Source organism: Macaca thibetana, chromosome 1 (assembly GCF_024542745.1).
Source record: "Macaca thibetana thibetana isolate TM-01 chromosome 1, ASM2454274v1, whole genome shotgun sequence".
Lineage (NCBI taxonomy): Eukaryota > Metazoa > Chordata > Mammalia > Primates > Cercopithecidae > Macaca > Macaca thibetana.
The window spans coordinates 18,470,170-18,484,709 of NC_065578.1; the positions used below are offsets into that span (position 1 = coordinate 18,470,170).

General features: G+C 43.6%; 2 protein-coding genes and 1 non-coding gene across 25 annotated transcripts in view; 2 read left to right on the top strand and 1 right to left on the bottom strand.

Moving 5' to 3' along the window:
- MICOS10 (mitochondrial contact site and cristae organizing system subunit 10) overlaps positions 1-14,540 on the top strand; it is a 447,625-nt gene that overhangs the window by 351,444 nt on the left and 81,641 nt on the right. The window lies entirely within an intron of this gene.
- NBL1 (NBL1, DAN family BMP antagonist) overlaps positions 1-14,540 on the top strand; it is a 282,591-nt gene that overhangs the window by 153,543 nt on the left and 114,508 nt on the right. The window lies entirely within an intron of this gene.
- LOC126945574 (small nucleolar RNA U13) lies at positions 6,393-6,497 on the bottom strand. Its single transcript, XR_007722486.1, has one exon. It is a non-coding gene; the product is annotated as a small nucleolar RNA U13 (small nucleolar RNA).

Here is a 14,540-nt window from a genome sequence, read left to right on the forward strand (position 1 = left end):
ACCTGTTCTACCCACCTCTCAGTTGTGGGACCTTGGGTGGAGCACATAGCTGTCCTGGTTGTATTTCCCATTTGTAAAGTACAGGCTTGCATTACAACACGAGTGAGTGTCCACCCGTTGTTCTTCCTTTTAATGACATTTTACAAGGAAGCCCAATATATAAAACAGATAAAAACAGAGCTTCTCTGCTTGTAGTAAGAACAGGGACCTGGCCTTTCCCTCAGTAGGGCCACTGAGTCATTCTTTAACAAACACTTAAATTGTATTTACTTTAAGCCCAGCTCTATTCTAAGTGTATTACATGCATTCATTTAATATTTCACTTAAGTCTTCTTAATAACCCTGTGAAGTTGGCATAATTATGATCCACAATTTCCGTGAGGCAGTTGAAGCCCAATGGAGTTGAGCAACTTGCTGAAGGTCACACAGCTCGTAAGTCACAGAGCCAAGATTCAAACCCAGATTCAACTAGACATCAACTCCAGGATCCACGTCTCTAGCTTTTCAAAGCCCAGTGACTCCACAAACCAGCTCAAAGCCACTCAGCTGGATGATGCCTAAGATACTCTTCAGTCTTCAAGTCTGTCAGCCTACGAGTAATAGTCTGGTGTGTTGCTTGTTTATTTCAGCATAGTAGACATCCTCAATCGAAATCCCACTGTCCAGCTTCCAGCACTCCATACGTGGGTGCAAGTAGGAGTGGTGGTGGGGAGAGCAATGGACAGGGCATGTCTTCTGCAGACTTAGGCTTAAGTCTAAGTCCAGGCAGCTCACCCCAGTCCACTTCCACTAAAGCCCATGGACTCTTACTTCAGGCTTTTGACTCTACTCCTACACCATAACCTCAGGGGGAGTATATTTTTCTAACCTCAACTCATATACTCATGGGGAATATGGGAGAGAATTGTAGTAGTAAAAGTTATCCTGGATATGGAGTGTCCCCAGAGTCCTGATCACCCAACCTATAGCCCTGTGCTGTCCAATATGGTGGCCACATGTGGCTACTGAGCACTCAAAATATATGGTGAGGCTAAACTGAGATATGCTGTGTGAAATACACAGTAGATTTTGATGACTTAGGATGAAACTTACATGATGTACCTAGATCAGTCAAATTCATAGAGACAAACCAGAGTAGTAATTACTAGGGGCTGAAGGGAAGATGGAATGAGGAATTATTTTTTAATGGGTACAGAGTTTCAGTTTTGAATGATAAAAAAGTTCTGGAGATAAATAGTGCACAGCAATGTGAATCTACTTAATGCCACTGAATTATACACTAAAAAATGGTTGAAATAGTAAATTTTATGTTATATATATTATGTAAATATATATTTATAAATAATTTTGGTATGTATTTATATATAGCATACATATATAATATTAATATATACATATTAAAATATTCATGGTATAGAAATATTTTACACGTATGTAAATACACATATACGTATGTATATATAATATACACATTATAATATATACATATTAAGTATTTATGCAATGTGTATACATATTAATATACATAATAATTAATATGTACATGTTATAAATTAACACATATTATGTAATAATAAATATATTATATTATATACATATTATATAATTAATATGTATATACTTATATATAATATGTACATATACAGACTATGTATTATATATACACATAACATGTATATACACATATTATATATGTATATATAATATATAACATGTATATATTTATATATTACATTGTTATATTTCTACCACTGTATATATATGTTTATATATAAATATATAGTGGTAAAATATATACTTACATACATTAAAAAGTGGCTACATATAGTCATAAAATAAATATAACAAAATTCAAATAAATAATGTCTACTTCATAGGGAGATATGTGTGTGTATGTTGTGTATATATATAGTGGTAAGATATATATAGTGGGCTCACGCCTGTAATCCCAGTACCTTGGGAGGCTGAGGTGGGTGGATCACCTAAGTTCAGGAGTTCGAGACCAATCTGGCCAACATAGTGAAACCCCGTCTCTACTAAAAAAAAAAAAAAAAATACAAAAAATTAGACAGGTTTGGTGGTGTGCACCTGTAATCCCAGCTACTCAGAAGGCTGAGGCAGGAGAATCGCATGAACCCAGGAGACAGAGGTTGCAGTGAGCTGAGATTGAGCCATTGCACTCCAGCCTGGGCGACAGTGCAAGACTCTGTCACAAAAAATAAAAAATAAAAAATATGAAAAAAATATATAGTAGATATATATATATATATGGTGGTCATATATATAGTGGTAAAATGTCTGTTACATAAAGCTTAAATAATGTCTACTTCATAGGGAGAGACGTGTGTGTGTGTATGTGTATATGTGTGTTTGTGTGTGTGTGTATATATATAGACCCTCCTGGAAAATTTACAATGTGTTGACTAACATTGTAACATCCATTAGTTGGGGAACTGATTCACTGTAGCCCAATTCTCAGCTCTGTTCTGCCACTTATTCTCTCATCACGTTGAGGAGGTTAGATCAGAGATTTGACAGTCAGTTAAACCTAGGGTACACTCTTAGCTCTACCACTTGCTAGCTGAGGGACTAGTACAAGTTACTAAAAAAAAGAAAAAAATCAAGTAACATTTATTAATTGATTGAGCATTTTCATTTATGGCAGGCACTGTATTGACCATTTTACACATACTAGTTCATTTCATCCTCATAATCACCCCATACAATATAGTTTACCATTTATTCCCACATGACATAAAGTGAGGCACAGAGAGGTGAAGTTGGCCAAGGTCACGCAGTCAGCACATGGGAGAATCAGGACTCACCCGAAGAGGCCAACTTCCCCATCAGACACCACAAGCACGGGGCCCACAAGGCTTTATTTTATTCTAATAACATTGTTTTATTTTAATTTGTTTTAAACTCAGAAGAAAAACATAAATATAATAAAAATGAGCATAGAATAGTGAATTCAGCCAGGCATAGTGGCTCACACCTGTAATCCCAGTACTTTGGGAAGCTAAAGCAGAAGGGTCACTTGAGTCCAGGAGGTTGAGACCAGCCTGGGCAGCATGGTGAAACCTCATCTCTATTATTACATTTTTTAAAATTAAAAAATAAAAAAACACATTTTAAAAATAGTGACTTCAGTCTGGATTAGATTTAACTTCATTCCAACCTAGTCATAAAACATAAAGTCAAATTTTTTTATGGAGGGAAGGGGCCCACAGAGGTAAGATTGTCTAGGGCCCATGAAATCAGGCCTCTTCTCTGCAGACCCGGGCTTAAACTGTTACAGCTTACTAGCTCTCCGCACCCCAGCTAACCTGCTTGAAGACCGTCTATCTGTGTGCACCCAGACAAGTCGTCCTTTTTGTATTTTCTCTCTCTCTCTCTCTTTTTTTTTTATGAGAGACCAGGCTAGAGTGCAGTGACGAGACCTTGACTCACTGCAACCTCTGCCTCCCAGGTGTAAGCGATTCTCCTGTCTCAGTCTCCCGAGTAGCTGGGATTACAGGCATGTGACACCACGCCTGGCTGATCTTTGTATTTTTGGTAGAGAAGGGGTTTCACCATGTTGACCAGGCTGGTCTCGAACACCTGATCTCAAGTGATCCACCTGCCTTGGCCTCCCAAAGTGCTGGGATTACAAGCGTGAGCCACTGTGCCTGGCCCAAGTTCTCCTTTTTGTGCCTCAGTTTCCTCCTATTTAAGATGGAAATAGTCAAGAGTATTGATTTGTGTATGGCCATGAGGATGCTGATGAGTAAATGTGCACACCTTAACACTGTGCCTGACACTCAGCAAAGGCTCCATAACATTTAGCTACATCTGACCTCATTCCCTGTGGCAGCAACAGGGTCTGGAGCTTTTCTCAGAGAGCCAGCTGTCTGACAGGCTCGGTGCAGCAACACCTCATCAGACACACCAGGAATTCCACGGCATCTTCACAGCAGTCTCTGGAGAGATTCTGATCTAGTCTTCAACCAACCAGGGGAAATCCACGCTTGTGAAAACTTCCAGGCACCAGCAATAATTTCTCCCCTTCCCACACTCCTCCCCAGTCTCCTGGGCCCTTTTCCATCTTAGCTCTGTTTCTACAGGAAGCAGGACAGAAAGGACTCCGTTTTAAGCAAGTGTAGAAGAAAGAGCACAGACTCGGCACTCTTGGGACCTGGCTTTGCAGCTTGGCTCTGCCAAAAACAACTTTGGACAATTCACTGGTGCTCTCTGAGCCTCAGAGTTGTCGGCTAGGTAACAGGAATCCATCATTAAAACAGTAAGAATAACTGTCACGGTTATTACTAGAACGCTCTATGGTATAAGCATACAGACTTTCAGGTCAGAGTCCTTTGGTTCTGCTGTGGTCTGGATGTCTGTGATCTGCACCCCTCCCAAATTCATACATTGAAATCCTAACCCCCAAAGTGATAGTATTAGGAGGCGGGGCCTTTTGGAGGTGACAGGTCTTAAGGGTGAAGCCCTCGTGAATGAGATTAGTACCTTTGTAAAAGAGGCTCTAGAGAGACCCCCCTCCCCTTCTACTATGTGAGGACACAGTAAGGAGATGCCATCTGTGAACCAGAAGGTGGGCCCTTATCAGACACTGAATTTGCTGGTGTCATGATCTGGGACTTTCCAGCCACCGGAACTGTGAGAAGTAAGTGGTTGTTGATTATAAGCCGTGCAGTTCATGGTGTTTTTTTGTGTGTATGTGTTATAGCAGCCCACACAGACTAAGAGTCACATCATGGGTTCTACCCCTTGAAAGTACAGGACCTTCCCTTTCTAAGGCTTCTCATTCGTAAATGGGGAATAATAACAGCCCCCACCTCAAAGGGTTATTGGGATAATTAAATGAGATAATTAAATCCAAAGATCTTTGCAGTACTGGGCACACAGTAAGTGCTAGAAAAAGGCCAGCAATTGTTGTTGTTGTTGTTGTTGTTGTTATTATTATTATTATTATTGAGACAGGATCTCACTTTGTCACCCAGGCTGTAGTGCAGTGATGCAATCTTGGCTCACTACAGCCTCAGCCTCCAAGGCTCACAATCCTCCCATCTCAGTCTCCCTAGTAGCTGGGACTACAGGCACACACCACCACATCTGGGTAATTTTTAAATTTTTTATAGAGACAGGGTTTTACCATGTTGCCCAGGCTGGTCTCAAGTTCCTGAGCTCAAGCGATCCTCCTGCCTTGGCCTCCAAAAGTCCTGGGATTACAGACATGAACCACTGTGCCCAGCCAGCAATTGTTATTTTAATTATAATGGTGTTTGTTCTTGAGCCCTGTAGCATATAATAGAGTTTTCCAACTGCATACAGTAATGATCAATTAATAGCTGTTGAATGAGTGGATGAATGAATGGATGGATGAATTAGTGAATGAGTCTTGCCATCACTGTCAATGTAGAACTCCTTTCTTCATATTAAATTCCCCATTCTCTTAATGGCAGCAGGAGTTTTAGCAGCCTCAAGACTTTCAGGTTTCGTGTTCCTTTCTGATTTGATGAGGTGGTTTAAGATATATCCACAATTTTGACACTTCCTTCAAAAGGTGTACCCTATTTCCCTTCCCCTTGACTGTGAACTGAATTTAGTAACTCACTTGTAACAAACAGGATAAAGTGGAAGTGATGGTGTACAACTTCCAAGACCAAGGTCACAAAAGACCTTGAGGCTTCTGTCTTGGTCTCTCTCTCTTTCTCTCTCTTGGATTGCCTGCTCCTGCAGAGGGCTGCTGCCATGTCATGAGCACACTCAAGCAGCTCTAGGGAGGGGTCGTGTCTTAAGGAACTGAGAACTCCTGCCAATAGCTGTGTGAGTGAGCCATCATGGAGGAAGATCCTCCAGCCCCAGTCACGCCTTCAGGTGATGGCAGCCCCAGCTGACGATTTGACTGCAAACTCTCATGCAACCAGGAATAAGAACCACTCAGCAGAACCACTCCCAATTTTCTGACCCACAGGAACTGTGAGATAAATAAATATTGTTTTAAGCTGCTGTGCTTAGGAATAATTTGTTACACAGCAATAGATAAGTTACATATTTTGTATGACTATTCTTTTTTTCTTTTTGAGACAAGGTCTCACTCTGCCACCCAGGTTGGAGTGCAGGGGCATGATCACAGCTCACTACAGCCTCAACCTCCTGGGTTCAAGTGACAGTTTTGCCTCAGCCACCCGAGTAGCTGGGACCACAGGTGTGTACCAACACCCGTGGCTAATTTTTGTATTTTTTTGCAGAGACAGGGTCTCCTTATGTTTCCCAGACTGGTCTTGAACTCCTGAACTCAAGCAATCTGCCCACCTTGGCCTCCCAAAGTGCTGGGATTACAGGTGTGAGCCACCATGCCTGGCCCATGTATGACTATTATTTTTTTTTTTTCAGGTTAGACGGGTAATGTGCCAATGTTGTAACAAGGTTTAGAGAGTGGCAGATCTCACATGTGTGCATAAACACCCAATCATGATGCTCATGAACTACAAAAGGATCTTATATGACTATTTTTGGTAAAATGAATGAATTCTTTTTTTTTTTTTTTTTAGACGGAGACTCACTCTGTCGCCCAGGCTGGAGTGCGGTGGAACGATCTCCGCTCACTGCAAGCTCCGCCTCCCGGGTTCACGCTATTCTCCTGCCTCAGCCTCCCGAGTAGCTGGGACTAATTTTTTTGTATCTTTAGTAGAGACGGGGTTTCACCGTGTTAGCCAGGATGGTCTTGATCTCCTGACCTCATGATCCGCCCCTCTCAGCCTCCCAAAGTGCTGGGATTACAGGCGTGAGCCACCGCGCTCGGCAAATGAATTCTTTTCTATCAATCCTTGCTCATGGAGTCTTTGGACTGTTCATTCTCCATATTATGTTAGCGCCGTTCAGAAAGCCTAAATCCCACACATTACTTGTGATGTTACTGTTACTAAACCATGCCTGCTAACTAATGAAGGAGCCCCCTACCCCTTAAGGTCTCAGGTGGGCTGCATCCTGACCTCCGTTGCACACCAGATCTCAGCGGGATTGGCATCACTAGATCCCTGGCTGGGGAGGAAGATTCAGGCTCGGTAACAAGCAGGCTTCTTTCCAGTCAGTAGCTCATATTTGGAAGCCTCATGTTGTATATTTCAGCAGGGCCCATCTCAGAGAGAATATTTCCTTACTCACAGCTCTCACGCTGTTTTAACAACAGCTAATCCTTTCACCTTATTTGGATGCAATGTCAGAATCCCTTCTGTGGCTGGCCAAGACTCGGCACTAACTGAAGAGAAGACTCACAGGCCTTTGCATCTGAAGACAAACTCTGCCTGAGGTAGAAAAGAGAGCCTGGGAAGAGTGTTGAGGTTGATACTTGACAGCCTCATCAGCTCAGGGCTGATGAAGACAAGCTGGCCAGGCACAGTGGCTCATGCCTGTAATCCCAGCACTTTGGAAGGCCAAGACGAGCAGATCACTTGAGGCTAGGAGTTTGAGACCAGCTTGGCCAACATGGTGAAACCCCATCTCTAATAAAAATAAAAATCAGTAAATAAATAAGATGAGCTGGCTAGCTCTTTCTGTTTCACCACGAGGACCTTAGCCAGGCTGTCCTAAGGGTATGGTAGTGTGGCTAAGGCCAGCAATTTCAACAGTTTTTAACCAAGCACGTGCTATGTACCAGTCATTGTAGACAAGGCCAGCACACAACGATGGGTAGCCAAGGTCCTTGCCCTTGGGGAATTCAAGGTCCAGCTGGAGAAGACAAGCAAACCAATTAGTTCAGAGCAGTAGCTGCTGCATTCACTTGGCCAGGTGCAGCGGCTTCCGCCTGTAATCCCAGCACTTTGGGAGGCTGACACAGGCGGATTGCTCAAGCCCAGGAGTTTGAGACCAACCTGGGCAACATGGCAAGACCCTGTCTCTACAAAAAAAATACTAATAATAATAAATAATAATAATACAGAAATTAGCTGGGCATGGTGGCACATGCCTGTAGTCCCAGCTACTTGGGAGACTGAGGAGGATCGCTTAAGCCTGGGAGGTTGAGGCTGCGGTGAGCTGACATTGCGCCACTGCACTCCAGCTAGGGCGACCAGAGTGAGAACCTGTCTCAAAAAAAACAAAAAACAAAAAAAACCCAGAAGCAGCAGCACAGGTGTACTGCCACGCCAGGTGAACTGCAGGCATGAGACAGGGGAGGCCAAGAAAGAGTTCCCGGACTCTTGGAGGCGGTGTTTCCTGAGCTAATTGTGAGGCAAGAGAAGTAACCACACAACAGAGGCTGGGAACAGTTATCTAGGCAGAGGGAAGAGTCTAAGCCAGGCCTCACCAGCAAGGCAGGAAGTGGAAAGAGGAACACCAAGTGCTAGGTGAGGCTGGGGGTCAAGTTGGAGCGAAGTGGGAGGGGCGGGAAGCGTAGCTGGAGGAGAAGGCAGCGTCCAGCGGAGGACAGTCTTGCATCCCATGATACAGAGCTAGCGTTTCATCTTGGACGTGATGGGCAGTCACTGAAAGGTTTTGAGCAGAAAAGGGACTCCATCAAGTTCGGGTTTTAGGATGTCCATTCAGTCAACCCAGGGGAGGGTGGATTTGAAGACTGGAAGCAGAGAGGCCGGTGAAGAGGGAGGCTGCCATCACTTGTGCAGCCAAGTGTGATGAGGGTCTGGAAGTGGCCTTGGAGATGGAGAGGATGGGATAGATCCAGGAAATAACAAGGCTCATCAGCCAGGAGCCAAGTACAGGGAAGGGTATTTTCTGGCTGGAGGACTTTGAAGGCTGGGGCTGGGATTCCTCTACGTTCTTGGTTATAGCTTCTGAGACCTGGCTGGCAGGATCTAATTCAGCCTCCTCCGATTCCTTGTAGAGTCTAACTGGAACATTAACTGCCAAACTGGATTTGATATTAGAAGAGGTATCAGTAAAAGAGGTCTATAAACCCACACCAGTGTGTGGCGAGGATCCCGCAGCGGGATGAAGTGCAGATTTCTTGTGGACTCTGCATTCTGGCTGCTTCGCTCCGTCTGCTCTTGCCCTCACCTGGATCTCAGCCAACATCTTTTCTTGCCTAGACTATTGCAGTAGCTTCCTAACTGGCTGGCTCTTTTCTTTTCATTTCTCTTTCTTTTTTTATTTTATAGAGACAAGGTCTTACTATGTTGCCCAGGCTGGTCTTGAACTCCTCGGCTCAAATGATCATTCCTCTTTGGCCCAAGTGATCCTCCCTTCCTGGCCTCCCAAATGCTAGGATTACAAGTGTGAGCCACTGTGCCTGCCCTTTTCCTTTTCTTTTTTTTTTTTTTTCAGACAGGGTCTTACTCTGGCACCCAGGCTGGAATGCAGTGGCGCAATCATGGCTCACTGCAGCCTTGAACTCCTGGACTCAGGCGATTCTCCCACTTCAACCGGGACTACAGGTGCATGCCACCACCATGCCTGGCTAATATTTTAATTACTTTTATTAGAGACAGGGTCTCACTGTGTTGCCTAGGCTGTTCTCAAATTCTTAGCCTCAAGAGATCCTCCCACCTTGGTCTCCTGAGTAGCTGGGATTGCAGGTGTGAGCCACCACGCCCGGCTGGTTGATTCTTTTCTACCCCTTACTTACTACTCTGGACCCCTACATTTGGGCCTAACATGGCAGCCATTGTGACCCTTTAAAAATACAAATTAGGTAACGTTACTCTGCTACTTAAAACCCCTGAAAGGTCTTCTATTATTGTTTAAATCTACCCTCATTTCCATGGCCTAGCAGCCTGTGTATCTGCCCCCTGACCACCCCTCCAAGCTCCCCTCCTGCCCTACTCACTTGCTCCCTTATCCCATCCACTGACCTTCTACTGTTGCACAAATATACCAGACTATTTCCCACACAGAGCTACCTATTCACTTAACAAGTGCTTATGAAAGACCTACTATGTGCCACACACTGTACTTGGTGCTGAAGAGACGAATGAAAGGCATGCAAATCCCTGCTGCTGGGAAACTTACATGCTAATGAAGACAGACCGTAAACATGACAAGTAAATAAATATAGTATGTCAGGCCAGATGTGGTGGCTTACACCTGTAATCCCAGCACTTTGGGAGGCCAAGGCTTGAGAATCACTTGAGTCCAGGAGTTCAAGACCAACCTGGGCAACATAGTGAGACCCCGTCTTTATTAAAAAATGAACAAAATTAGCCGGGCCTGTGGGATGCACACCTGTAGTCCAAGCTCCTCAGGAGGCTGAGTTGGGAGGATCACTTGAGCCCGGGAGATCAAAGCTGTAGTGAGCCGTGATTGTGCCACTGCACTCCATCCTGGGTGACAGAGTGAGACCTTGTCTCAAATGAATGAATGAATAAATACGTAAAGTATGTCAGATGGAAATCAGTACTCAGGGAAAAGAAAGAAAGCCAAGAGAGGGGATTTGAGGCATTGGGGAATGGATTTGCAATTTTCCACATCACAGCCGGGGAATGTCTCAGTGAGAAGGCAGTATATGAAACGTGGAGGAAGTGGGGGAATGAGCCACAGATTATGTGGAGGGAAGAGTGTTCCCAGTAGAGGTGATAGTGAAGGCAAAGTCCCCAAGGCAGCAGCATGTCTGGTGTGTCCGAGGAACGGCGAGGAGGCCAGAGGGGATGGAGGGGACTGGGAGGTGAGATGAAAGAGGTACCCCTAATCAGGTGAGCCTGAGAGACCAGCACAAGAACTTCAACATCTATGGAAACCTCTGCCAGGACACTCCATTCTGATTCCCATCTTTCAGTTCTCAGAGGGATACCCCTTGACTACCCTCATACTTCACTATAACAACACTCTCTTTTATTCATAAGTAGCAAAATTTGGCCGAGCATGGTGGCTCATGTCTGTAATCCTAGTACTTTGGGAGGCCAAGACAGATGGATCACCTGAGGTCGCGAGTTCAAGACCAACCTGATTAACATGGAGAAACCCCATCACTACTAAAAATACAAAGTTAGCCAGGCGTGGTGGTGTACACCGGTAATCCCAGCTACTCAGGAGGCTGAGGCAGGAGAATCACTTGAACCTGGGAGGCAGAGGTTGCAGTGAGCTGAGATTGTGCCATTGCACTCCAGCCTGGGCAACAAGAGCGAAATTCCATTGCCAAAAAAAAAGGAAAAAGAAAAAAAGTAGCAAACTTTGAAATTGTTTGATCTATTTCCATGTACTATCCCTTTGCTATAATACGAGCTCCATTGAGGTTAGGATAGCCCTGTGTTTTTGACCCATTGTAAACCCAGACTTAGAAGACAGTTCAGCCAATTGTCCAGCAATTGTCCAGTACATGCTCAATAAATCACTGGCTGAATGAAAGAAGCAGGGAGATTCTATTATTATGATTCCTTAAACCTTACAGAGTATGGAGAACTGTGTTTTGATGTGGGAGGAATATCCCCAGGAAACTTGTGGCCATTGGCCTAGAGGTAGGAGAGGCAGAGAGGAACCTAAAAAGATTTCAGAGAGAGAGAGAAAACCCAAAAGAATGCCACATCTAAAGACTTGGGATATGGCCAGGTGCAGTGACTCATGCCTATAATCCGGGAACTTTGGGAGGCCGTGCCGGGTGGGTCACTTGAGCCCAAGACTTCGAACATCAGACTGGGTAACATGTGGAAACCCCATCTCTATAAAAACAAAAACAAAAATTAGCCAAGCATAGTAGCTCACACCTGTGGTCGCAACTACTAGGGAGGCTGAGATGGGAAGATCATTTGAGTCTGGAAAGTGGAGGCTGCAGTTGAGCTATGATTGCACCACTGCACTCCAGCCTGGGCAACAGAGTGAGATCCTGTCTCAAAAAAAAAAAAAAAAAAAAAGATTTGGGGTATATGAATTATATCTCAATAAAATTGTTTTTTAAAAAAGATGGGAATTGGGATGGCCTTGAACTTCTAAATAATAACATTAGAAACTAGAAGGCAAAAAACAACAACAACAAACAATACCTTCAGAATACTCAAAAGTCAACTCTAGTTGACTTAATTAGAAAGGGAATTTATTAAGAGTGAAAAATATCATTAACATAGAATTTTATTCCCAGCCAAGCTATCAACTAGATGTGAGGCAGAAGGAACATAATTTCTTTTTTCTTTCTTTCTTTCTTTTTTTTTTTTTTTGATACGGAGTCTCGCTCTGTCACCCAGGCTGGAGTGCAGTGGCACAATCTCAGCTCACAGCAACCTCCACCTCCTGGGTTCAAGTGATTCTCTTGCCTCAGCCTCCTGAATAGCTGGTATTACAGGCATGCACCACCACTCCCAGCTAATATATATTTGTTTTTTGAGATGGAGTCTTGCTCTTGTTGCAAGACTTGCAGCTGTAATTGAGGTATCGACTACTTTTGATATGCCTATTAATGTGATTTCTGATTCTTCATATGTGGTTCATTCTACACAGTTAGTTGAAAATTCTCAGCTATGATTCCACACAGACGAACAACTGATGACTTTATTTACCCAGTTGCAAACAGCAGTTAAGGTAGAATGCACCTCTTTTACATCACTCACATTAGGGCTTATACACCTCTTCCAGGACCTTTGACTGAAGGGAATCAAATGGCTGATTGCCAAGTTGCTACTACAATATCTAATGCCAGACACTTTCACAGTTTAACCCATGTTAATGCCTCTGGTCTCAAATGCAGATACAGCATTACCTGGAAAGAGGCTAAAGCTATTATCCAACGATGCCCAACTTGCCAAATGGTACATTCCTCATCTTTTCCAGGAGGAGTTAATCCTCAAGTGTTGGAACCTAACTCTCTTTGGCAAATGGATGTCACACATATTCCTTCGTTTGGGAGACTAGCTTCTGTACATGTATGTGTGGTCACCTTTTCTCACTTTGTCTGGGCTACATGCCAATCAGGAGAGTCTTCTGTCTGTGTTAAACGTCACCTTTTGCAGTGTTTTGCGGTGATGGGCATTCCAACTTCTATTAAAACAGATAATGCCCCAGGCTATACTAGCCAAGCTCTAGCTACATTTTTCTCTATATGGCATATTAAACACATTACTGGTATCCCATATAATTCTCCGGGACAAGCCATAGTGGAAAGAATGAATCTCTCCTTAAAAAGACAATTACAAAAGCAGAGCGGGGTGTGGGATGGGGGATGGTGGGGACAAGGACTACAGGACACCCCATATGCAACTGAATCTAGCATTAGCATTATTGACTTTAAATTTTTTGAGACTGCCTAAAGGCCAGATGCTATCAGCAGCTGAACAGCATCTACAGAAACCAGCTGCAAAGACAGAAGCAGAACAACTGGTTTGGTGGAGAGATCCAATAACAAAAAGTTGGGAAATAGGTAAAATAATAACTTGGGGTAGAGGTTATGCTTGTGTTTCTCCAGGCCAAAACCAGCAGCCGATTTGATACCATCAAGACACCTGAAACCTTGTCATGAGCCAGATGCCGAGGAAGAGATTCCAGGAGGATCCCGAGGACCCCCTGGGTTGCAGCCATGTCGAGACTGACACTGAGGAGGACCCCAACTGTCACGAGCAACACCCATTGGACACAGCCACATATCTGGGGACACATTAAGAAGCTGTCACAGATGGTGGAAGAAAACCTGAGAAAAGTAGGATGACCAGTCACAATGAGTAATTTAATGGTAGCTATGATAGCAATGATCACCGTTGCCATGAGTATTCCTTTAGCAAGGCCTCACACAAAGAACAATTATACTTATTGGGCATATTTATCAATCTTGGCTGGCAATAATGCCTGGATGTAATCACTCTATGACACAGTTACACATGCTTTCTGATCTCAGTATTTACCATAATGAATCTGCTCCTATAAATGAGGCATACTGCCCTCAAAAACCTATTTGTAAACAGAATTGGACCTGGCCAGAAAAAACGAACGTAGTTGTTTAGGAAGATTGCATGGCAGAACAGGCAGAGGTGCTATGCAATGATTCCTATGGAATCATTATTGATTGGTCCCCTAATGGGATGTTTAGCTTAAATTGCACCTCTTAGTCTGTGTGCCATGGCCACACTAGTTCGGATGGTCTGAACAAAACTGTCAGATAGTAGAAATGGTAAGAAACATGGCAAGAGTTTCTATTATCTGGAAACGTGGCAGTATAGTGGCACCTCAACCTCAAATGATATGGCCCACTCTAGGAGCCTAACATAAGGATTTGTGAAAACGATTAATGGCTCTTAATAAGATCAAAATTTGGGAAAGAGTAAAAAAGCATCTAGAAGGACACTCTACAAACTTGTCTTTGGATATTGCAAAATTAAAAGAACAAATATTTAAAGCATCCCAGGCACACCTGACCTTAATGCCAGGAACTGGAGTGCTTGAAGGAGCTGCAGACAGATTAGCAGCTAATAACCCATCAAAATGGATAAAAACACGTGGAAGCTCTGTGATTTCAGTGATGATTGTGCTCTTAATCTGTGTTGTTTATCTTTGTATAGTCTGCAGTTGCGGATCCTGATTCCTGCGAGAAGTAGCTCACCGTGATAAAGCCGCCTTTGCTTTTATCATCTTGCAAAAACAAAAAGGGGGAACATGTTGGGAACAGGCCCCCA